Consider the following 24,900-nt stretch of genomic DNA (forward strand, 5'->3'; position numbering starts at 1 on the left):
TCTAAAGCTCAGAGTTCATGGTCGCGAGCATGAGACAGGAAACATCTAATGCGTCATCTTGATTCTTCTTATAAGCATCACGGTCAGCTCGTGTGGTAGTGGCAGGAGGTGCCTCAGGAATGGGCTGCTCCAGGACGTACAGTTTTCGTTCCTGTGTGAGAACAATTCTCAGGTTCCTGTACTAGTCCAGGAAGTTAGCTCCATTGAGCTTGTCCTTATCAAGGATAGAATGTAGGGAGAAGGTATTCGTGTTTGACGTCATGGCAATCTACAACAGAAAAATACAGAAAATAAATATCATATTCCACTAATCATTTAATTAGGTCTTTAACTAAATGATGCTCCCACTGAATTATAGAACTTTTGTAGAATCAAGTCATGGATGTGGTCAAACCACACCTACTAGATTCTAACCAACTAGCTATAATTCTTGCGGGACAAGATCCACATCATACTAAGCCCTGAGTTAGCTTTGGCTAAATCGCCCAAGACTTAGTATGATCGATAGGTAACTAATTACCAATTACATATCTATGCAACTTTTGTTTATAGGATCAAGATCCGCATATATATATTAAAACTTGAGTTAGCTTTGGCTAAATCGCCCAAGAATTAATATAAATGTGACATATCTACCAACCATTGGAAAATGCCTATAGTTAAACCCGATCTAATTGAGTTTAACTAGTTTTACTCAATCTGATTGAGTTTGTACTCACCCATGCGTTTATAGGCGGGACCAAGATTGTCTCTCCGCACCCTACCAAGATAATATGCGTTGCTCTTCTTTGGCAGATTCAACAACAACATGTGATCGAGGTAGTGATGGGTATCACGGCATGGTAGGCATTTCGAGTTGACGTGATTTAGATCTAATCTAATCATTGATGTGTATCATATACTCGATTTAGATCTAATCTAATCATGGTGCATCATATACTCGATTTAGATCTAATCTAATAGTTAAAGCACTAATTAATTACTCTACTCTAGCATGCATCACATATACACACACAAGCAATTAATTAAATTGTGATTATTCATGGCCCTACTAGGATCTTCTCAAGCCAATGAGAAGATCAGACGGTCAACCTAAGGTCAACAACTTCTCCAAGCTCCTCCCTTTGACCGCCATATGTTGCTCACACCCTCCTCGTAACTCCTCCTCGAGTGGACCTCCACCACTCCAATTTTGTACATTACAAATTTGAAACTCGAGTTACATTCGAGTCTAAACTTTTTACAACAGGAATATAAAATAAAGGAAGGCACGATGCGCAGGTCGCGGTCATATACAACACGCACAATCACACAAAAATGGCACGCAGGCCATATTATGAATTACAACACATATTTCCAATCAAATTGGGTTCTTTGGGCCATGACCATCACAATATCATACATAATTCTAAATTATGTATTTTATATATATTTCTGTGATTTTACTGCTATTTTTACAATTTTATGAGTAACAATTTCCCGTCGATCCCGTTTAGCGATTTTCGGGCACGATCGCGGGATAATGCCCATTGCGGGGTTAGGGGCAGTACCCTTTCTTGTGAAATGAGTCTCACGAGTGTCCCACGACGATCTTACAGCACCCTAAGCTGTTGTCCCAAAACATTTTGGGCGCGAACTTGCCGTTTCGAAAAATTTTTCTCGGTAGTCGAAGGCTACAAGTGTCCTAGCACTCGTTGCTTCGCTTCTACGAGACAAATACTCATAAAAACCATAAAAATCATAAAATCACAGAAACTTACAGAACTTTAATTTTTCATAAAAATTAAAATAAAAACAAGTACATGTTCGCACGTGGCTCTGATACCACTGTTGGGATTTTCGAGCCGCAAAAATCGCTTTTGCGTTGCGGAAACCCCGAAATCCCATGCCACTGGATCCGTGCGAATATTAAAATTTTACATGTACAATTTTTCTAACCCTAGATCTACATTAGATCTACATGGTTAAGAGATTACCCTTGAAGCGAAGCCTTTCGCGAATCCCGCTCGTCCAAAAGTTGCCGGATCTCGAGTGTGTTCAAGTGGACACACCTCTATATGTATCCACACGAACAATAGAGATGGAGAAAAATAATTAGAGTGTGCTAGCACTCTAATGGTGTTCGGCCAAGGAGGAGGAGAGGGAGAGCAAGAAGAAACAAGGAGGAAGAAGATGAAGCCTTGAATAGCACACAAAAGCAATCAACACCACACTAAAGTGGCCGGCCACTTCAAGAGGGGTTTTTAAACTCCATGGAATGCCAAGAGTCACAACTCTTGATCTCCCTCATGAGGTGGCACACATATGTACTATCCTTGATGATGTGGAACATCATCATTGGCCCACTTAATGCCAACTCACAAATGAGGTGGCAATGGTCAAGTCAAACTTGACCTTTCATCTTCCCTCTCAAGTCAAGTCAATATTGACCACTTCTCTCCCATGGTTGATCAAATCTAATCATTTGATTCAAATCAATTTAATATAATGAATCTCTATTCATTGATTAAATTGATTCAATGAAACATAATCTAAATTAGATCCATTGAACAAATGAATCAAATCGAGTCCAACTCAATTAGTTTAATTTGGATTACTCTTAATCCAATTTGGTTCATCATATGAACCTAATCCTCTAGGTACATCAAATGAACCTAATCTCCATCTAATTGCCCTTTGTGTGTGACCCTATAGGTTCTTGTAACGTTGGCAATGCCCCTAAACCCATTTAGAAGCATAAGTAATGAGCGGTATCTAGAAACACATCATTACTACCCAAGTTACAAGAATGTTGAGATCCAACATCACCTTGTGACTACTAATTGTGACTCTTCACAATATATGACAAATGTCCTTCTATCCTTAACATCTAGATTGATCAATTTGAGGCATAGACCGTGTCATCCTCTAATCAATCTAATTCTTGAACTCCAAGTAGACTCACTCTAATCAAATGAGCTCAATATCTCATATTGACTCACTTGGGCATGACCATGCACTTAGTGGTCTCACTCTATCAAGAATAACGATGTCACTCCCATTATATAGGAGGGATAGATCCCATCTACATCACTCATATCCCTCCGCCTAATTTGTTACATACCCAGTAATCGTCTTTATAGTCCACCCAGTTACGGGTGACGTTTGACGAAGCCAAAGTATGCAACTCCTTATGTAGGGAACCATGATGACTTCAGGTCCAAGGACTAATAGTCATACTAATAGCCACATGAGAAAGTATATGACACTCATATAACGATCCATGATACTTTCTCATGGCGGTCATGGCGGGCCATTCAGTATACATTCTCCAATATATACCCATGCGTAACTTGATATCTCTATATCCATGACTTGTGAGATCAACTCATCGAGTTGACCTACATGCTAGTCTCGTCGCATTAACATTGTCCCTAAATATTAATACTTGAATAGGAATGATTAAGAGTAGTGTTCTCTATATCATCTCACTATCGATTTAACCAATCGATTGATATAGATAAGAACCTTCTACTCAAGGACATTATTATACTTTGTTATTTGGCACCAATACAAGTAATTATAATAACCAAAAGAAATGTCTTTATATACATAGGAATATAATACAACGAGTCCATACAACAATCATCATATGATTGGCTCTAGGGCTCTAACTAACAATTATTATACATCAAGATTTGCATACCTTCTATCGACCAGGGCTCCCTCACGTTGTAGGATGAGGTCAGAGCTAGTCAACGGTGAGTGTTATATCCTAGGTTGCCCACAGTGATCTGTGGTAGAGTGATCTCGAGTATCCCGTAACTAAATAGCTACTTCCTATCTGCCCATAGTGATCTATGGTAGAGTGATCTCGTTCAAATAGGGACCCCGACATTTTGGACTACCTACAGTGATCTGTGGTAGAGTGATCTCACGTAGTCCCTAGCTAAATAGTTAGATGTCTTGGTCACTTATATTTTCTTGTGGTTGAGCGTCGCTCCCATATGTGATAGTTGGCTTAGTTTTATCCTCGAGTTATTATACCCTAGGCTGCCCATAGTGATCTGTGGTAAAGTGATCTCCGCAACCCATAACTAGATAGCTACTTCCTGTCTACCCACAGTGATCTATGGTAGAGTGATCTCGCGTAGATAGGTACCCTTACATTTTGGACTGCCCATAGTGATCTGTGGTAGAGTGATCTCGCAGTCCCTAGAAAAATAGCTAGATGTCTTAGCCACTTGTGGATTGTTTGTAGTGGAGCATTGCTCCCACATACTCTGAATTGTTTGTGGTGGAGTGTTGTTCCCACATACGATGGATTGCTTGTGGTGGAGCGTTGCTCCCACATATGACGTATTCTTATGATGGAGTGATGTTCTCACATTTGATGATCTATTACTGTTTATCATACATGATTATACTATCATATATATGGCTCAGGTATTATGAACAAGTTTATTACTGATCCCTAGTAAGTTACTGATTATTATACTGTTTGTGTTAGACCGATATGGTATGTATATTTGTTATGTCATATATATATGATCATATTCTTATTTTCCTACTGAGACTGTATATCTTAGATCATCTTACACTTTTGTCCATGCACTACCATGTTCTTATTACTTGCTGAGTGATCTACACTCACCACCCCTTATACTGGTTTTTCTTTCGCCAAGTAATAGGTAGATCATGAAGGAGTTGCTTGGGGGATCTTGTTGCTAGTCCCATGTCACATCTGATATCAGTTTTCCACTGCTATTTCATTTTGCACTATTTGTATTTTGTATTTGGACTTGGTATCGAGTTATGTTGTCTTGTCTATGGTTTTGAGCCTTGTGGCCACTTTAAGTCATTTTTGGGTTTTATTGTGGTGTAAGGCATACCGACATGTAGTCAGTTTATTATGTTGTGTTATTTTTATTTTTTGCTTATGTTTTTCGCTGTGTTTTGTTTCATCTATGTGGCCTATTTATTATACAACTGTGTGGTTATGTTCTTTTTATTCTAGCCATGTGAGCTGTGTATATAACTGTGTGGTTGTATATGTTCCAATCGTGTGGGTTGTTTATATCTTGTTAGTAGCCTTGTGGCATTGTATACATGTTTCATTTATCAATACTATAGGAGAGGTGTTGTCCGATTTTTGTTTGACAACCTTATCCCCAGGGCATGACAATTTATTAGTATCAGAGTCAGGTTTACAAGGCCTATTTTTCATATTTTGGATTTCATGATTTATTTTCTTGATGTGACTTTTTAGATTTTGGGACCAGGCAGTGACAGGATATCTCCAAGCTATAGGAATATAAGATATGTTCTAGTCTTGACCATACTTTTCAAGTTCATTATATTGTTTAGTTATGCTGGATTGTATACTTATTCCTAGACCTGTCTGGTAGATACCCACTGACTTATTATTAGCATGATGACACTTAGTGAGACATACCTATTTTTCTCTATACTCTTGTAGTACTTATTTAGTTGCTTGTAGCAGGTATGACACATTGTGGTTCAACCACTATTCACACTCGCCATCCGAGACAGCCTCAAAAATAAGCTGCTGAGTTAATGGGACATGAGCTCGACGCTAGTGAGATGAATCCAACTGATGCCGAGATAGTTGGCAGAGGATAGGATCATCAAAACCTTATGGGAGATCAGAGATTATAGTCTCAAAGAATTCCTTCAACCATACTAGCACCTACTCCTACTATACCACCGGTGGTACTAGCTCTTGCTACCACTGGCTATGTGAGGGATATGACACATATACCATTATTAGCTCGATCAGTGAAAGATCGACTTACACTATTTCATGGTGATTCTGATTCATGGGTTGCTCATGCTTGGTTGGAAAACCTAGAGGGCATGTTCGAGTATATGACATGAACTAAGGAAGAAAAAGCTAAATTAGCTGCTGACCAGCTACGTGATCAGGCAATTACTGGGTGGAAAATACATAAGACAATTTTCGGAGAGCAAGTCATTTCATGGACTTTGTTTCATGATGCCTTTGAGAGGTAATATTTTCCTGCTAGTTTTTGCATGGTACACCACTAGGAGTTTCTGAATTTAAAGTAAGGCGATCATTTGGTCATGGAGTATAATGCAGAGTTTAGTCGACTTGCAGAGTTTTTTCCACATCTGATAGCTCAGGATAGTGATTGAATGTTCCAGTTCATTCAGGGCCTTGCGGCCTATATTTGGATTTGGATGTCAGGGTCATCCACCAGTACTTATTGAGAGGCTTTAGATCGAGCTCTATTTATAGAAATGATGCAGCAACAGGTATCCCAGGAAAAGGGGAATAGTATGCAATTTCCTCAAGATAAGTCTGCTAGTAAAAAATAGCATATTTCGGGACAAAAAAAGAGGAGATAGGGGCTATGGATCATGATTTACGTCTGGAGTATCTTCTCAACCCCAGAAGAAGGGGTGTTCGACAATAGGATCTTCTTGTTTCATTCAGCTGCACCAGAAGAATAACTCTAGTAAAGTGAAATGTTTGCAATGCGAAACTGAAGGACACAATAGGACAGAGTGCCCACTTGAACAGGCAGTTTGTTTCTATTGTAAACACTCAGGGCATATGAGCCGAGATTGTGCCTTGAAGGCATGAGTGGAGAGCACTGATGTTATCCTTCAAAGGGGTAGACCCCCTTAGTCTCAACCACAGAGAGGACCATAGTGGACTCAGCTCTCTTCTCATCAACAATACTTGCACCGCGTAGATATACTTCATTCATGGTCAAGAGCACCTTGTATTACCTACGATTGTTTCTTATTAGCAGACATATCTGGCACAGTAGGACTTGCCTCCCCCATCTCAGCCTTGTCCGACTCATCAACCCCAGTTACAGTAGTTGACTACTGTTCCTCCAATCTACCTATAGTGTATTCTGAGAGTGCCACCATTGAACCCTAAGATCGAACGTGATTATGCTGTTACATGAGAGGAGACACAGTGGGGCAAGGGAGCGATTCTTCGGGTATTATTTTAGTTTATTTCATTTATGCAGATTTATTGATAGATACTAGTAGTTATTATTCATTCATATTCAAGGTATTATGGGGTAAGTTCAGTAAATTATCTGTACAATTATCACCCTAGCTAGATATATCTCTACTATTAGGAGAGGTACTGAGCAGCAAGTAGGAAGTCAAAGGATGTCCTTTGGACTTCAAAAGTCAGACACTTAATATAGATCCGCAAGTGTTGAAAATGATGGAATTTGCCATCATCTTAGGCATGGTTTGGTTGGCTATGTATCATCCCACAGTCAACTGCAGAGGGAGAGTAGTCACATGGCGACCACCAATATTTGTTATTGATAATATTGATTGTTGAGGATCTCGAAGTTTGGATAGTAAATTTAGGGATCAAACTTTTATTAGTGGAGGAGAATGTTAGATATGACAATTAAATTATAATAAAATAATAGGTGTCATTGGAGAAATAACCTTATTAAAATTTTTAGAAATTTTTATAAATTTTCTAGGATTCAATCTGACCTCGTATGACACATTTAAGGGGATGAATCAATTAGGCTAGAAGAAAGCCTGTTTGAAATATAATTAAGTGGGAGTTGATTGATTTCATTAAGCTATAGTTAATATTAATTAAACTAAGTTATAAATAGGAAACTTAGGTTTCCTTCTCCTCCTCTAATACTTTGCCCGATCCCCTCCTCCACTTCCTCTCGTGCTGACTCCTCCTTCTCCCTCTCTTCCACCTGATCAATGCCGACAATCTTCATATCACCGACGTGGATCACCTGAGGTTCGATCCTGCCGCTATCTTTTCCCTCCTGGCTGTAGACACTTGGAGATTTCTCTTGACGTGATCTCCTCCTAAGCCTGATCGTGCTCGATTCCACAAGCTGAGCCCGCCAGCTTCGTCCACTCCACCACTGGCCGAGCACTTCATCTTCTCCTCATATTGCCTAAGATTATCGAGCAATCTCCACCCTGAGTAGCTGCCTTTCTCGGGCTGACCGTTAGCCAAGAGGTGGGATCCGAGCCTCCTTGTCGCAGCACCTAGGCGTCGCACCTCCGTCCACTTGTCTATTCTAGGATTGGTGCTGGACTTTTCTCCTAATTTGACCATAGACTCTCGGCCAGTAACATCCCTTGTCTTCTCTCACACTCACGGGAGCTTCTTCCCTCATCCTCCTTGCATCTAAATCTGAGGTAATCACCAACCCTAGCAACTAATTTTTGTGATTGAATATTGGATTGCTGACTTTGGGTAGCAATACCTATTGGACAGCAACATCATCTTCTTCCATCTATAGTTCGGGTAGTGGGTGAGTTCTTGATAGTGGGTGTGTTCCAGCCGTGAGCCAACAGCGGGGTACATTTAGATCTAGGTGAGTATGTGAAATGATTTGGTTAATTTAATTACAGTTTCCTAACCCTAATTGGGATTGAGTTTCATTATTCGAATTATGGTGGATTGGAAAGTAGGCATAAATGTAGGGGGAGTTTGATTCATTTGCATTATTTATTTTATTGTAATTTACCCTAATTTAAACTTAATTTGATGGACATCAAAAAAGGAGAAAATGTTAGAACCCCTAGTGGTATTTTGATGTGTTGTCAAATAAGTTTAAGTTAGGTCCTTAAGAGAACATGGACTTAATGTGTGCGTCTACATGGACTTAAGAGAACACACATGTACTTGATGGATAAGGAGCATCAAAGACAACAAACCTTAGCAAAAGATGCAAGTGAGTTAAAGGGATGGCACAAGAAAGGAGCCGATGAGCTCGGTGCATTTAAGGTACGAGAAGCTATGAAAGAGTACTTCGGCAGAGCAAGAAGGACTCATGGGAGCGAACTAGGAGGAATCAGTGCATCTGAGAGACAAGAAACTGGAAGGAAGACTGCACAAGTTGACAGAGACGAGTCAAACAATTGCATGTTCGAGCAACCAGGGATCATCCTAGCGACCGGAGAAGGTGAAGTCAGCAAATGGTCAAGTCTAAGGTTGATAATGTCCAGGCAACTGGAGAGCCTGTGGGTGATTGGTAACAAAATGCAAACTCATCTAGAACCATTGTTGCAATGGATCTAAGCGGCTATGTCAGTAAATCTCTAGGTGACCAGAGATCCTTTGATCAACCAGAGGTGTGATGTGCATAGATTATATAGGTTTTTAGGCATACTTTAACGCATATCTACTTGTATTTTATGTATATAATCTATATTTATTGTACTCTATTTTATTATTATGTTATACTTTCATTATATTTATTCAAAGATATGATCTTTTCTTATTTTGATTGATAGGATGCAAATTGAAGTGAAAAGAGAGCAAAAATGCATATTGCAGCGAATATAGAGAAGACCAACAACCTGGTCATGCCAAAAGGCATGGTCGTATGCCCTCTCTTGTGGAAAAACTAGGGCTATCCATGCCTTGAGGCATGACCATGCTCTCCCATAGAGGTAAAGCAAGGGTAGGTCGTGTGATTTCATACGACCATGCCAATTTTCTAGAGTTGATTCAAGGCTTGGTCGTGCCAAATGGCACAGTCGTGCCCCCTCGTCCGTGGTCATTCAAGCAACAGCCATGCCTCTCCACCAGAGGTCATTCATGCCATGGTCGTGCCTCAAGGCACGGTCATGTGGTGGAGAACATGAGGGGGTCATGTGGCGTGAAAATAGGGTTGTGTTGAATCTAGGCAGACTGCAGGCTGATTTTGAAACATCTATAACTTTGCGTTTATTTAGAATTATGAGCTATTCTTTAAACCAATATGTATCTAACTTCAAGATCTATAACTTTACTTCAGATTCAACAGAGAGAAATCATGGTCTAGCCATGTTAAAAGGCACGGTTGTGCCTCCCATTCTTGGTCGCGTCACACCCTCCACTCAGACTGCAGACCAAACTTTGAACTACCATAACTTTCAGCTCGGTTGGAATCATGATTCAATCCAAATATAAAAATTTAGACAATATCAAGGGCTACAACTATAGTTTAGGGTGAATCATGAGAAAACCTAGTTTAAGGGGTGAACAAGCTATTTTATCGGACCCCTATAATCCTAGCTAACCTGGGCAGTTTGGAGGAGGTATAACAGGGTCAAGAACCTCATTCTTTGACTCATCTTGGGTTTAGAACTTCATCCCTCTCCTTGGGAAAGGGTTCTTACCTTAGGATAAAACCCTAAAGCTTCCATCTCCATCATCTCCGATGATCCATCCACCTCCGGAGCAAGGATTGCATCCAAGAAGACCGGCGACATGCTGATAAATATTTTCTTCTCTCTCAATCTTTATTTTGAGTTGTAGATGCTATTTTTATTGTCTCTTGGTTGTATCTTCCTTGCAATAGAGTAGATTTCTAGATCTGGGATGTAGGAAGTAACTATGATATGATGTGATGTATGAACTTTGTATTTGGATATTTTCTTATTCAATGAAGTGTTTATGTCATGTTTTATGTGTCTTATGCCTTGTAATTATTTAATGAAATATGTGAATGGTATAAACATGTAGATGTGAGGGATTTATCTCTATATTGAGGTTGTTATTAAACTAGATAACTGAGGGATCCTTAGTGACAGAGGATGCCCATTAAACTGGACATAATATGCCCTTAGTGACAAAGAGCACGATACTTTCCCACTTTTAGAGTCAAAAGATTTTAACATAGGAACTAATTATTGTTAGGGCATTCTAATTAGATTTGATACTCCAATGCTACCATTATAAAGTATATTAGATAATTCTAGTGATTGTATGACCGAGGAGCACTAGTGACAAGGGAAATCCTTTTAATCAGACTTTCAAGAGTTACTTATTTACTTAATGGCATTAGGACTTGGAGTAGACTCTTCAGTGTTATCTTTGCGAGGTCATGCCGAAGTTTGGTTGGAATCCCTATAAGAATATAAACATGGAGTTAAGGATATGAATAATGCATTGGGGCATAACTAGGATCATGGTGAAACCGAAATCCTAACATCTATCCATCCCCAAATCCAAATTCACTTTCTTCTCTCTTCTCTCTCTCTTTTCTATCAACCTTTAGTTTCTAAACCTTTCAACCAATAATATGAACATCTAGATAATTTACCGTGTGAAGTTAACTAGTGCTTAATCAACAATTCTCGTGGGATCGATATTTTATTACTTAACGACAACCGTGCACTTGTAAATTGTACACATCAAGGTGGATAAATTATCTAGAGTCTTTATCATATCATTGTTTAAGTGGATAAAAGATTGAGTATACGTCAGCATTGTCCAAATGACTGTAGAGGATTCTGTCAACTGAAGGTACCACATTATCACAACAATCGTCAGATCAAGATGAAGGTTATAAATAGGACCGAAGCTCGAAGAACAAACAACACACTCGTATTCATTTTCATTTAGTTTTGTTTTATTACTTTTGTGCTTAACCATTATAAGAGGCTTCTTTACCTCCGGGTCATTTCTGAAGAAGGAGAAGATAGTGGAGCTTTCATCATTCTTGGAGTAACAACTCGAGGCTTGTAACTAAGTAATCTCTCATGTCCTCTTTCCTTTTATGATTGATTTTTGTTTTTAATGTGTATGTGTCCTTATTAGTTAGTTAGCAAGACAAATAGATCATTTTTAATTACAGGTTAGTATTTACCTTTCCCCTTTAGTAATCCAAATTATTTCTGTGGCACCAACATAAAATGTTACTGTTAGTATTAGCTCTAGTACCAATTATGAGATGATTGTAAAGGGCTCCTTTTGTATCATATTTCATTATTAATAAAAGATAAAGTTGGTTATTATACTTATTTTAGTTCAATGCTTAATGAATAAGTATAATAATATCCTAAGGTAGTAGGTTATAATCTGCAATATATCAATTAGTTAAATTGATAGTGAGATATTGTAGATATACATAGAATACTACTCTTAACTATTCCTAGTCAAGCATTAATATACAAGGACAATATTAATATGCTGAGACTAGCATGTAGGTCAATGGATAGCTTAATCTCACAAGTCATGGATATGAGATATCAAGTTGACACATGGGTATATATTAGAGAATATATACTGAATGACTCACCATGAGAATATTTTATGGATCGTTATATAAGTGTCATAAACATTATTACGGTATGAATAGTCCTTAAACTTGAAGTCACTACGGTTCCCTACATAAGGCATTGTATACTTTGGTATCGGTAAACATCACCTGTAATATGGTGGCCTATAAAGTCGATCACTGGATATATAATAACTATTATGGCAGGATATGAGTGATGTAGATGGGATCTATCCCTTCCTTATGATGAAAGTGATATCTGCAGACCCTTTAATTAGTAGGATATAAGAAAGCATGATCATGCTCAAATGAGTCAATATGAGATATTGAGCTTATTTGATTGAGTATGTCTACTTAGAGATCAAGAAATACAAAGATTGATAAGAGGATGACATGGTCAGTGCCTCATTGATTAATCTAGATATCAAGGATAGAAGGACAAAGTTATACAAGATAATAGACACGTAAAGGTTATGTCGGATCTCACATTTTCACCACTTGGGTAGCAATGATGTCTTGCTAGATGTAACTCATTGCTTATGTATCTAAATATTGATTTGGATACATTGCCAATGTTACGAGAACCTATTGGGTCATACACAAAGAACAAGTAGATTTGGAGATGTATTCATATGATGGATCATTGGATTAAGTCTAATCCGAATTAGACTTATTAAGTTAGACTCAATTGGATCTAATTATTGGATTGAGTCTAATTCAAACTAGACTCATTGAGTCAATTCATATTAATGAAATGATAATTCATTGAATTTGAAATTACATGAAAATCAATGAGTGGGTGAACTTGAATTCACCAAGGAAGAGGAAAGATCATTTAAATGATTTGATCATGTAAAAGAAGAAGACTAAAAGGCTCTTCATGGAAGATGAAAAACTTCTTCATGAAAGATGACTAAGAGTCAATTCATGAAGGAAGATGAAAGATCAAAGGGCCTTTGGTATTCCATGAGAGTACAAAGAGGGTGATTTTCAGCCATTGAATATGGGTATTCATTGTGTTGATCTTCTCTTCTTCTCTTCTCCTCTCCATTGTCGAAACCTCCTTTCTTGGTTGCTCGCACAACCTTATGTGGTTTTCTTCTCCACTCTTGAGTTCATGAGACGGACAAGAAGCTTGTTCATGTGGATACTAAAAGAGGAACGGATGCTTGATCATGCTAAGACCCTAGCTATCGGGAGTTCGTTTGCACGCATCAAAGGTATAACCCTCTAATCAAACTTCGTATATGATAGTTTTTCCTTTACATGGATCTTCTAAAGAGAATCTAGTTAAAATTTTCGTCGCACTTTTCACATGTTTGGCACACTAGATCCCTTAAGTTGCTACATTTCTGAACTAACAAGAAGCATTCTCAAGCAACAACAAACATCCAAAGAAAAGCTTAATTGTGTAAACATGTTTGTTTTGATATCTTTTGATTTCATTTGTATCTTTGTATTTTCTTTTGCTTAGTATAAGAACAACTTATAAGAGGCTTCCCCACCTCTAGAAGGTATTTGAAAAGGATAATTTCATAGTGGAGGGAGATTGCTAGGAATAGGGCCTTGGATTTGTCACTTAAGAGATGGATACCAAGTAAAATCTCGTAGTTGTGCATGTGAAGTCAAGTTTGAATCATGGTTTCCACTATGCATTTAAACAACGAGTACGAGATCAAGACGAGAAGCAATCAAAGCTATTCACCCCTGCCCCTACAACTCACATGATTCTAACAGATATATTGTCATATCTTGAGCTAGAAGATTCAAAGCTACTCTTGCACATGATCACTAGCTTCCTAGCTCTCCCTCTTCCTCTCCATACTTAAATTTTAGAAATTCTAAACTCATAGGGTCATTAATGAGTTTTACCCAAAATTTATTTATGGCCCTAGGCATTTATGATTGTCCACAATCCAAGTTCATTTGATTTCTACCTTTCTATTGAGTCTCACTAAGTCTTAAACCCACAGCCTCATTGTTTATGCAATCGTACTCAGGTCAAAGTTGATGAGTTTGACTAAGCTGGAGTTGGCTTGAACTTGAGTTTTGATATTTGGCAATATGTGAGAGAGAAGATAAGTAAGTCAAGGGAGGATTGGATACTTGTCTAGAGAAGTCCTAACCAGAGATTAGGCAATGGAAAGTCCTAACTGGAGGTTAGACTATAGAAAGTTCTGACTATAAGTTAGGCAATGAAAAAGCCCTAGTCAGTAAAGTTAGATAGTAAAAGTTCTAGCAGGGTTAGGCAGTGAAGACATAGTTTGGAACTAGGCAACGAAAAAGTCCTTGTGAATGAAACTAGGCAATGGAAGTGCTAGTGGGGCTACATAGTGAAGACCTAGTTGGGAACTAGGCAATGGAAAAGCCCTAGTGAGTAGGCAATGAAGACCTAGTTGGAAACTAGGTAATAGAAGTCCTAGTGGGGCTAGGCAATGGAAGACCTAATTGGGAACTAGACAATGGAAGTCCTATAGAAGCTAAGCAATGGATGTGCCTAGATTATATACACTTTTATGCATGTTTGGATGCACGTCTATTTATATTTCATGAGCATAATCTATGTTTATTACACCCTATTTCATTATAATATCATACTTCTATTATATTCTATTCAGAGATCTGCTCTTTGCTTATTTTGATTGATAGGACGCATATTGGAGCAAAAATAGAGCAAGAACGCACACGAGAACAACTTTGACAGAAATCAAGCCAAGGTCGTGTGACCCACACGGTCGTGCTCCCCCACTAGAGGCAAATTAATCCATGAACGTGTGAACCACATGGCCATGTCAATATCCTGTGGCCAGGCAGCACACGGTCGTGCCAACTTTCTAGAGGCGAAGAAAGCCACGGCCGTGTGACTTTGGTAGAGAAGAAAAAGGCGACGGTCGTGTGACCCACACGGTCGTGTCACCAACATGGCCATGTGACCCACACGACCGTGTGACCAGAGGCAAGGCCAAGAAGAAGCTGGCCGTGTGGATCGACACGGTCGTGCCACGCCAAAACAGAACTGTGCTGAATTCTGGGCAGATTGCAGACCAATCATAAAATGACCATAACTTTGCGCTCGGTTGAAGTTTTTGGCTGTTCTTTATACTGAAACATAGAAAACTTCAAGGTCTACAATTTTCTTCAGATCCAACAAAGAGATAGCATTGTCTACCCGTGCTAAATGGCACGCCCATGCCTCCCAACCGTGGGTTCATCTGGACCTCCTCCCAGACTGCAAACTAAACTTTGAACTGTCATAACTTTCAGCTCAGTTGGAGCTAGGACTCAATCCAAATATAAGATTGTAGATAATTTCAAGCGCTACAACTTTGGTTCATGGGGAAGCACTTGAAAACTCGGTTTAATGGGTGAAAAATCTAGTTTACCGGACCCCTATAATCTTGGTTTTTCTGGGCAGTTTAGAGGAGGTATAAAAGGGTCAAGAACCTCATTATTTGACTCATCTTGGGTTTGGAACTTCGTCCCTCTCCTTGGGGAAGGGCTCTCCCCTTAAGGGAAACCCTAGAGCTTCATTCACCTCCATCCCTTGATGATCCGTCCATCTCCGGAGCAAGGAGGCATCCCCAAGATATTGAAAATATCAGCAAGCATCTCTTCTTCCCCTTCTTCTCACATCTAGGGTTGTAAGTATGCTTTACTATATGTTTTGGGTATGTTCTTCCTTTGTAATGGAGTAGAACTCCTTTCTAGGATTAGGGAGTATTTGTGATGTGATGGAGATGTAAAACTATGTGGATTTGTCATGTTTCTATTCAATGTCTTATTCATGTTTGATGAAATGTGCGTGTGAAGCTTATATATATCTTTTGCATGTTTTATCAAATGGTTGTGTAGAATTGTTAATCCCGTAGGGGGGATACCCTAGATCATATGACCGAGGGGCGCTAGTGATAGGCTGCCCCGCTAACCGACGTCTAGGGTATCACCTTGAAAGGAGAAGTAAATCTCCACAAGGAAGGAGGGGATCAGGCATAATCACTATTTCTATTTCTATGTTATTGTATGTTAGTGTGCTTCTGTGTTGTATGACCGAGGGGCATTAGTGACAGGCTACCCCACTAACGGACTTCATAGGAATTACTTCCATTTAGTAGCATAGGACATGGAATAGGAGATCATGCCAGCTTATCCACTGTAGGGGAGAGTCAGTAATGCATCTAACTTCCTACAAGAGCATGAACATAGAGGATAGGAACTAAGCAATCTATGTAACATCGCCTAGCATCTTAAGGAAATGAAAATCCTAGAATCACACCTCAAACCATCTCTCACATCCTCTTAGCTCAACCCCTCTTAAGATCCACCATCTATTCTCTCTTCCCTTTCTCTTACTCTCTTTTCCAGACAAGCTTACATTTGTCTAGATAATTCATCGTGCAAAGTTAACTAGTGCTTAATCAATAGTCCCTGTGGATTCGATATATTTTTATTACTGACGATGAAACTGTGCACTTGTGGTTGCGTAACAAGTTTTTGGCGCCGTTGCCGGAGACTGTTTTCAATTAACATTAGTTGATTAGCATATTAGTTACTCTAGACTTTTTCCTTTTTCCTTTTCTTTCTTGTTTTCATTATGCACTTTCTTTCTTGCAATTTAAATTCTGCATTTTCTTTCTTCATATAGCATTTTATTTCTTGTCTTTAATTCTTCATTTTTATTTTTTCTCATAATTTTTTCTTAGATATCTATGATCACTAACATGTCAAGCAAGTCTTTGAGAGAATTTTTTGCACCTATTTCTGTAAGATTTTTATCTCCAATCGTGCAACCTCATAATGAAGCAAAAAGTTTCCAACTAGGCCCCAAGTTAATTGTTATGATACAAGGTCATAAATTTGGAGGAGAAGTATCAGAAATCCCTTATCTACACCTTGAGACATTTCTAGAGCTTTGTGATTTGGTGAACTGTGAAGGAGTATCAGCAGATACAGTTCGATTGATGGCATTTCCTTTCAGTATTAAGGATAAAGCAAGGACTTGGTTATATTCTCTCTATCCTCAAAGCATTATAAGTTGGGAACAATTGGAGCAGAAATTTCTCAATCATTTTTCCCTCCAAGAAGAACATTGCATATAAGGAATTGCATTACAAATTTTGCTCAGGCAAATGGAGAGTCATTATTTGAAGCATGGGATAAATTTAAGATTCTACAAAGATAGTGCCCTCATCATGGTTTGAAAAAATGGCTAACCTTGCACATATTTTATAAGAAAATTTCTTTCTCAGACAAATATTTATTGGATTCATCAGCTGGAGGTTCTTTTATGAATAATAGTGTGGATGAAGCATATACATTAATTGATCAAGTGGCATTGAACCTCCATGAATGGTTAAACAAAAGTTGGATGGAATCTCCTTCAAAAATTCAAGAAGTGCAAGCCATAAATGCAAGAGAGTCTATCAAACAAAATGCAATTCAACCATCCAAGAATTTTGAAATTCACAAGTCACAGAATGAGGGGTCCAAACAATTGAAGGCAAAGATTGATAGTATTGTTTCAAAATAGTTCAAACAAGATCCCCCTCCTACACAGACAAGATCTAGTGAAAATGGTAATGATGCTAAGTTGAGAGGTGGCAAGAATCATGAAGAACTTCTAAAAAAGGACTTGTACAGAATTGAGGAGAAAAATGATAGAAGACCACAAAAACGTAGTTCTCCACAAGTACATTTCCCTCAATGATTGATCACACCAACACTAGATAAATAAGTTGGAGCTCCTCCGCTAGATCAAAGGGAATATGGGAAAAATGAAGTTCAATCTTTCCCAAGACCTTCACTAAGGGTTCCTTTTCCACAAAGGCTAGTGAAGGCCAATGAAAACAAAGACTTTAAAAAATTCTGTGATTCTAATATGGTTGAGTATAGATTTCTGGATGTATATAAAGATGAAGACACTTCATATGAGGATTATGATGATAATGCAGTGGATAACAAGTTTTCATATCTACCTTCTGGGTTTACAGGGTGTTATGATGAAATTGAATTTCAGATGATGAATGTGATGTGGTAGATCAACTTAAAACTGCAAGTGAAGTTATTGATCCTCTTGTAATTGATTCTCCTATTGAGGATATTAATATTGGTTTATTTTTTTTATGTTTGTGTTGATGATAATAATATGAAAGGATGTGTAGGGAGCTGTGTTGTGGAAGCAGCATCTCAAGGATCATCTCCTTTATCCACACAACCCTTAGAGGTTGTAAGAGTTGCAAGGATTGAACATGCTATGGATCAATGTGTAGGAACTTATGCAGAATTAGCAGAGTCTCAAGAATCACCACCTTTGGTAGCACTAATACCTGAGCTAGAGTCAGAACCATCATTTGATTCAGAGGAAGTCACATCCACATGTTTAGAAATTTTAGGTATCTCTCAGCAAGGCAAAGTTAGTATTTCTTGTGATCTTTTGGACAATATTATAGAGGTACCTATCGTTGACTTTGTTGGATGTGATTCAATTTTTACTACCCATTCAGCTTATTTTGATATGGTTATGGTTCTATCTTATTTAACATGCTTGTGGGAGATTTGAATTTCTTTTGTGTGTGCAAATTTCACTTGGGTCGAATATTGGAAGCTCAATCTGAACCGTCTTCGACCACCTGAAAGAACTTCAAAGAAAACGAGGATGGAGAGAGTGATACTTCACCTTTTAACTTCTATATTGAAAGCTCCCTCCATAATAAGAGTCCTTGGTAGGAGGGTGTTGAAATATCTTACCCCTCTAAGAGCGAGATTTAGATGAATCTAATGAGGTGGTCGAGCTAATGACCTTAAACAAGCGCATCTTGGGAGGCTATCCTAGTTCATTTTCCTTGTTTTTATTTATGTCTTTAGTTCTTTCTAGTTTCATTTTTTTCTTTATATAATAAACTTGTATCCTCTACTTAATTTTTTCTGTCTATCTTCTTTTATTAGGACTCAAAGATTAGGAGGAGGGCAACTACATGATAGAGAAGTTCATGACATGGGTATTTGTCACGCATCATTTGGTAACTTCTCTTACTTTAAATCTCCTCCATATTATTTTTAGTTTCCATTGGGACAATGAAAAGTTTAAGTCTGGGGGGATGCATTAGATGCATTTGGTTTAGTTTAGTTTTTGCTTATTTCTTCTTGCATAATAAAATTTTTTTGCTAGTTGCATCATTCATCATATCATGATTGTTTGTTCCTTAATACAAAATACTAGCACGCTTGTTCTAGATTTATGTGCTTTATGGGTTACTTATGGTGCTAGTATATTTAGTAATCTATCTTTTTCTATCTATGACAGCATGAAGTGAGCAATGTTTTTACTGTAAGAGTTTAAGTATTAACCTTGTTTAGGATCTCTTATACCTTACCTAGTTTTGATGGTAGATAACTCTGAAAATAGTGATGATTTATAGAACTTGATTAGTACTAGTGTTTCTATGGTGACTTCTCAAACTGCAATTTGGTTACTGGATGAGGCTCGAATCATGTTAACTCATTTGGAAAAATCAAAATATCCCAACATTTACATTTATTTGCATTTGTGTTCAAGTATTGCATCTTACAATCACTTAGAAAAAAAATGTTGATGAAAAAAAAAGAATAAATAAGGGGTATAAAAAATAGTTGTCGTGAGTTGAAACTAGCAAGTTACCCCTTTGAGACCGAATTAGGTTACTGGGGAAATAACTGCTATGTTTCTCTTGATATCGAACACGCCTTTGAGACCATGGGTAGATTGTTGAGGATGAACCAAGCGTATGGCAGGTAAGTGCCTATTGCCAGAAGCATAAGGAACACAGTTTTATGATGATTTGACTAGGCTTAGGGATTGATACTTGAAAAACATAGGTCACTATCGCACTGAGCACAAAGGACTACTACTTAGGTCATACTCAAACTACTCTTGTATCTTGCTCACCAATGAAATTATTTGATAGGATTAGATTTATTTGCAAGATATTATGATGCACTATTTAACCACATGAGTTTATATACAGTTTTTAATTGAGGACAAGCAAAGGTTTAAGTCTGGGGGTGTGATGTGCGTAGATTATATACACTTTTATACATATTTTGACGCACATCTACTTATATTTCATGAGCATAATCTATGTTTATTACGCCCTATTTCATTATAATATCACACTTTCATTATATTGTATTCGGAGATCTGCTCTTTACATATTTTGATTGGCAGGACGCATATTGGAGCGAAAATGGAGCAAGAACGCACACGAGAACAACTTTCAAATAAATCAAGCCAAGGTCATGTGACCCACACGGTGGTGCTCCCCCACCAGAGGTAAATCAAGCCACGGTTGTGTGAGCCACATGGCTGTGTCAATTCCCTGTGTCCAGGCAGCACACGGTTGTTCCAACTTTCCATAAGTGAAGAAAGCCACGTCCATGTGAATCCACACGGTCGTGTGACTTTGGCAGAGAAGAAGAAGGCCACGACCATGTGACCCACACGGCCATGTGACCAGAGCAGAGGCAAAGAAGAATCCGGCCATGTGGATCCACACGGTCGTGTCACGGGGCCGTGACACGCCAAAATAGAGCTGTGCTGAATTCTGGGCAGATTGCAGACCAATCGTAAAATGGCCATACTTTGCTCTCAGTTGAAGTTTTGGGATGTTCTTTATACTGAAACGTAGATAACTTCAAGGTCTACAACTTTTATTCAGATCCAACAGAGAGATAGCATTATCTACCCGTGCTAAATGGCACGGTCGTGCCTCCCAACCGCAGGTTCATCTGGACCTCCGCCCAGACTACAGACCAAACTTTGAACTGCCATAACTTTTGACTCAGTTGGAGCCAAGACTCTATCCAAATATTAGATTATAGATAATAAAATCCGGTTTACCGGACCCTTGTAATCTTGGTTTTTCTAGGCAGTTTAGAGGAGGTATAAAAGGGTCAAGAACCTCATTATTTGACTCATCTTGGGTTTGGGACTTCGTCCCTCTCCTTGGGGAAGGGCTCTCCCCTTAAGGGGAAACCCTAGAGCTTCATTCACCTCTATCCCTTGACGATCCATCCATCTCCGAAGCAAGGAGGCATCCCCAAGATATCAGAAATATCGGCAAGCATCTCTTCTTCCCCTTCTTCTCACATCTAGTGTTATAAGTATGCTTTACTTTATATTTTGGGTTGTTCTTCTTTTGTAATGGAGTATATCTCCTTTCTAGGATTAGGGAGTATTTGTGATGTGATAGAGATGTAAAACTATCTAGATTTGCCATGTTTCTATTCAATGACTTGTTAATGTCGTGTTCATGTTTGATAAAATGTGTGTGTAAAGCTTATATATATCTTTTGCATGTTTTTCAAATGGTTGTATAGAATTGTTAATCCTGTAGGAAGGATACCCTAGATCGTATGACCGAGGCCCGCTAGTGACAGGTTGCCCCGCTAACGGACGTCTAGGGTAACCTTGAAAGGAGAAGTAAATCTCCACAAGGAAGTAGGGGATCAGGCATAATCACTATTTCTATTTCTATGTTATTGTGTTTTAGTGTGTTTCTGTGTTGTATGACCGAGGGGCATTAGTGATAGGCTACCCCGCTAACGGACTTCATAGGAATCACTTCCATTTAGTAGCATAGGACATGGAATAGGAGATCATGTCAGCTTATCCACTGCAGGGGAGAGTCGGTAATATATCTAACTTCTTACAAGAGCATGAACATAGAGGATAGGAACTAAACAATCTATGTAACATCGCCTAGCATCACAAGGAAACCAAAATCCTAGAATTACACCTCAAACCATCTCTCACATCCTCTTAGCTCAATCCCTCTTAAGATCCACCATATCTTCTCTCTTCTCTTTCTCTTACTCTCTTTTCCAAACAATCTTATATTTGTCTAGATAATTCACCGTGCAAAGTTAACTAGTGCTTAATCAATAGTCCCTGTGGATTCAATATCTTTTTATTACTAACGATGAAACCGTGCACTTGCGGTTGCATAACAACAATGGAAGACCTAACTAGAGGTTGATAATGGAAAGTCATAGTGGAGCTAGGCAAGGGAAAAGTCCAAATGGGTTAAAGGTTGATCAGACTTGATGATTGAAAGTCTAATAAAAAGTTGGCATGAGGTGGAAAGTCCAAGTGGGTCAAAGGTTGATCGGACACTTGGTGAAGAAGCCTTGATAGGTCAAGGTTGACCGGATGCTGGGCAACAGGAAGTCCCAACGAGTCACGATTGACTGGATGTTGGGCAAAAAAAAATCCTAAACTTTGATTTTAGGTGTTAGGGTTGGGAAATCGATTAGGATAATGGCCAATTGATTGGGGCAATTGATTGAGCAGTCTTCACAACTCATAGTAGGGTTCGGAATTGATTAGGTAATAGATTATCCTAAGGTCAATCGATTAGGTAGTGTTTTTTGTGAGATCACAAAAAGTGCTAGAATTGATTGTCTAATCTATTCAATATATCGATCGATTAAGGTAATTGATTAGGGAGGCTTTGTGAGTAGATAAGAAGGTTGTTGAATTGACTGTGCTAATTGATTCAACATGTATTAATTGATTGGGATAATCAATTAGGAGTGTTTTCTCACAAGAACAAAAGCTTCAAAATCTATTAGCTCAATCGATTAGAAGTTGCTAAAACAATTGATATGACTCACTAATCATTAGATGGGTAAAAAAGAGTCATTTTATAAGTTTTGAACGGCCAGCTGATGTGACAATCGATTAGAGGAAAGTCAAATCAGTTATGATACATTTTCCATCCCTAGAGAAACCCTTAAAAAGAGGGTTTGATGAGGTATTTGAGCCACCGGCTCTTGGTGATTCTGGAATGAAATGCTATTGTATTTTCGAGTTAACAAGAGACATTTCCAAGTGACAAGAGATCAAGAGCAAGGTGTTCATTGTATTTGTATTTACTTCTTTATTCTTGTTGTATTCTCATTCTTTCTTTTTGTATTTTTAAGCTTGAGCTTCTATGAGGCTTCTTTGCCCCTGGGAAAGAGGTTTTTCATAGTGCATCTATGAGATAAGGAGAGGATCCTTGAATTAGTCACCTTAAGGTGGTGAATACCAAGTAAAATGAAGGTGTTAGCATTACTTTAAGTTTTCCATTGTAAATCATCATCAAAGAAATGAACAAAGCTATTTATCCCCCCTAGCTCTCTACATGTCTTAATAAATGGTATCAAAGCAAGGCCGCTGTTTATTAGACTAACTGTCTGAAGAAGCAAGAGCTAAAGAAAGAAGAAGAAGTTGAAAGTTGAAGCCTTAAATTTCAACTAGTCAAAGACTATAATCAAGGAGCTCAACTTTAAAATAGATTTTTGAGATGGATTTAGATATGACATTTGAGCACCTCCACTATTCAAAATGGGAATCTTAGATCTTTAGAAATCAAGGGTCAAAAATTTCTTCATGATGGACATAGAACAATGATTTGTGCTAATGGAGGGATTTCAAGCTCCAACAGGTAGCAAAGGGAAGCTCCTCAAGAAGAAGAAATGGACCAAGAAGCAAATCAAGAGATGTGAGACTAATGACAAGGTAACCAAATTGTTAGTTAATTTATTACCAAGCACCATGTTGTGCAAAATTAGAGAATATCGAAATGTCAAGGAGCTATGGAACAAATGGGCAAAGCTTCATGAACATCCAACCTCAATGCAATGTGAAGCCAAACCCAAAGAGGGAGGCTCATTAGATAAAGAACAAAAATGAGATGCTCAACATCCGAGGATGAAGTTGAAAAGACATCCACCTCAAGGATTGAGGGGGAGCGTAATTCATTGACACAAAAATGAGAATAAGCCTCGACATCTAGATCAAATGAAAAATCATATTCCACCCCTATAAGTAAAAAAGGTATAACAATTTTAATTTATCAAAAATAAAAATCATATCATATACTTTGAGTATAGGTATAATAGACACTATAAGAGAAAGTGCCCAAGATTAGTCAAGAAGATGACTAAAGTGGCACCCAGAGTGAAGGAGAAATCAAAAGAGGTCGGGACCTGTGATATAAAAGGGAAAGGAGCGTATTGTGTACTTCTCTTACAATTAAAAGGGGCATTATCAGAATCAATGCCCAAGGGAAGTAATCTAACCAAGAACAAAGTAGAAAGCTCAAATCAAGGGGAGCTTCCTATAAGTACCCTGGGTAAGTTTTTATATGATCAACCGTGTTAAGTTAGACTCTGCATTTTTGATGTCTTGTATCTAAGTGTGTAGGGACTTAGAAACATAAGAAGTCGAGTGGAAAATGCAGCGAACGAGAATGATGGCACAGGAAGCAAGTCAACATGCTTGGTGCATCCAAGAAATGAGAAGTTTTAGAAGAGTGCGTCAGTGGAGCGAGAAGGACCCGTGTGGCACTCCTAAGGGATGAGAAACCGAAGCCAAAAATTGCTCAAGGAGAGAAGGTCGGATTTGAGTTTAGGTGAGCTCAACTCCAGCCTTGTGTCTAAGTGTGAGAAGACATAGCGGATAAAAAGGATGGCATAGGAAGTGAGTCGACGGGCTTGGTGCATTCAAGAGACGAGAAGATACGGAAGGTTATGCTGGTGGAGTGAGAAGGACGCATGTAGCTCTTCCAAGGGACGAGAAGCCAAAGCAAAAGACTACTCAAGGAGAGAAGGTTAGAGTTGAATTTGTGTGAGCTCAACTCCGGCCTTGTGTCTAAGTGTGTAGGGACTTATAAACACAAGAAGTTGAGTGAAAGACGCAGCAGACGAGAAAGATAGCACAAGAAGTAAGTCGGTGGGCTCGGTGCATCCTAGAGACGAGAATCTATAGAAGAGTACATTGATGGAGTGAGAAGGATGTGCGTGGCACTTTTGAGGGATGAGAAGCCGAAGTAAAAGACTACTCGAGGAG

At 38.6% G+C, this 24,900-nt stretch overlaps 1 non-coding gene across 1 annotated transcript; it reads right to left on the minus strand.

Moving 5' to 3' along the window:
- Nucleotides 1-17,122: 17,122 nt before the first annotated feature.
- Nucleotides 17,123-17,228, minus strand: LOC122007512. Its single transcript, XR_006119002.1, has one exon. It is a non-coding gene; the product is annotated as a small nucleolar RNA R71 (small nucleolar RNA).
- Between the last annotated feature and the right edge of the window lie 7,672 nt (nucleotides 17,229-24,900).

This window comes from Zingiber officinale, chromosome 7B, assembly GCF_018446385.1.
Source record: "Zingiber officinale cultivar Zhangliang chromosome 7B, Zo_v1.1, whole genome shotgun sequence".
NCBI lineage: Eukaryota > Viridiplantae > Streptophyta > Magnoliopsida > Zingiberales > Zingiberaceae > Zingiber > Zingiber officinale.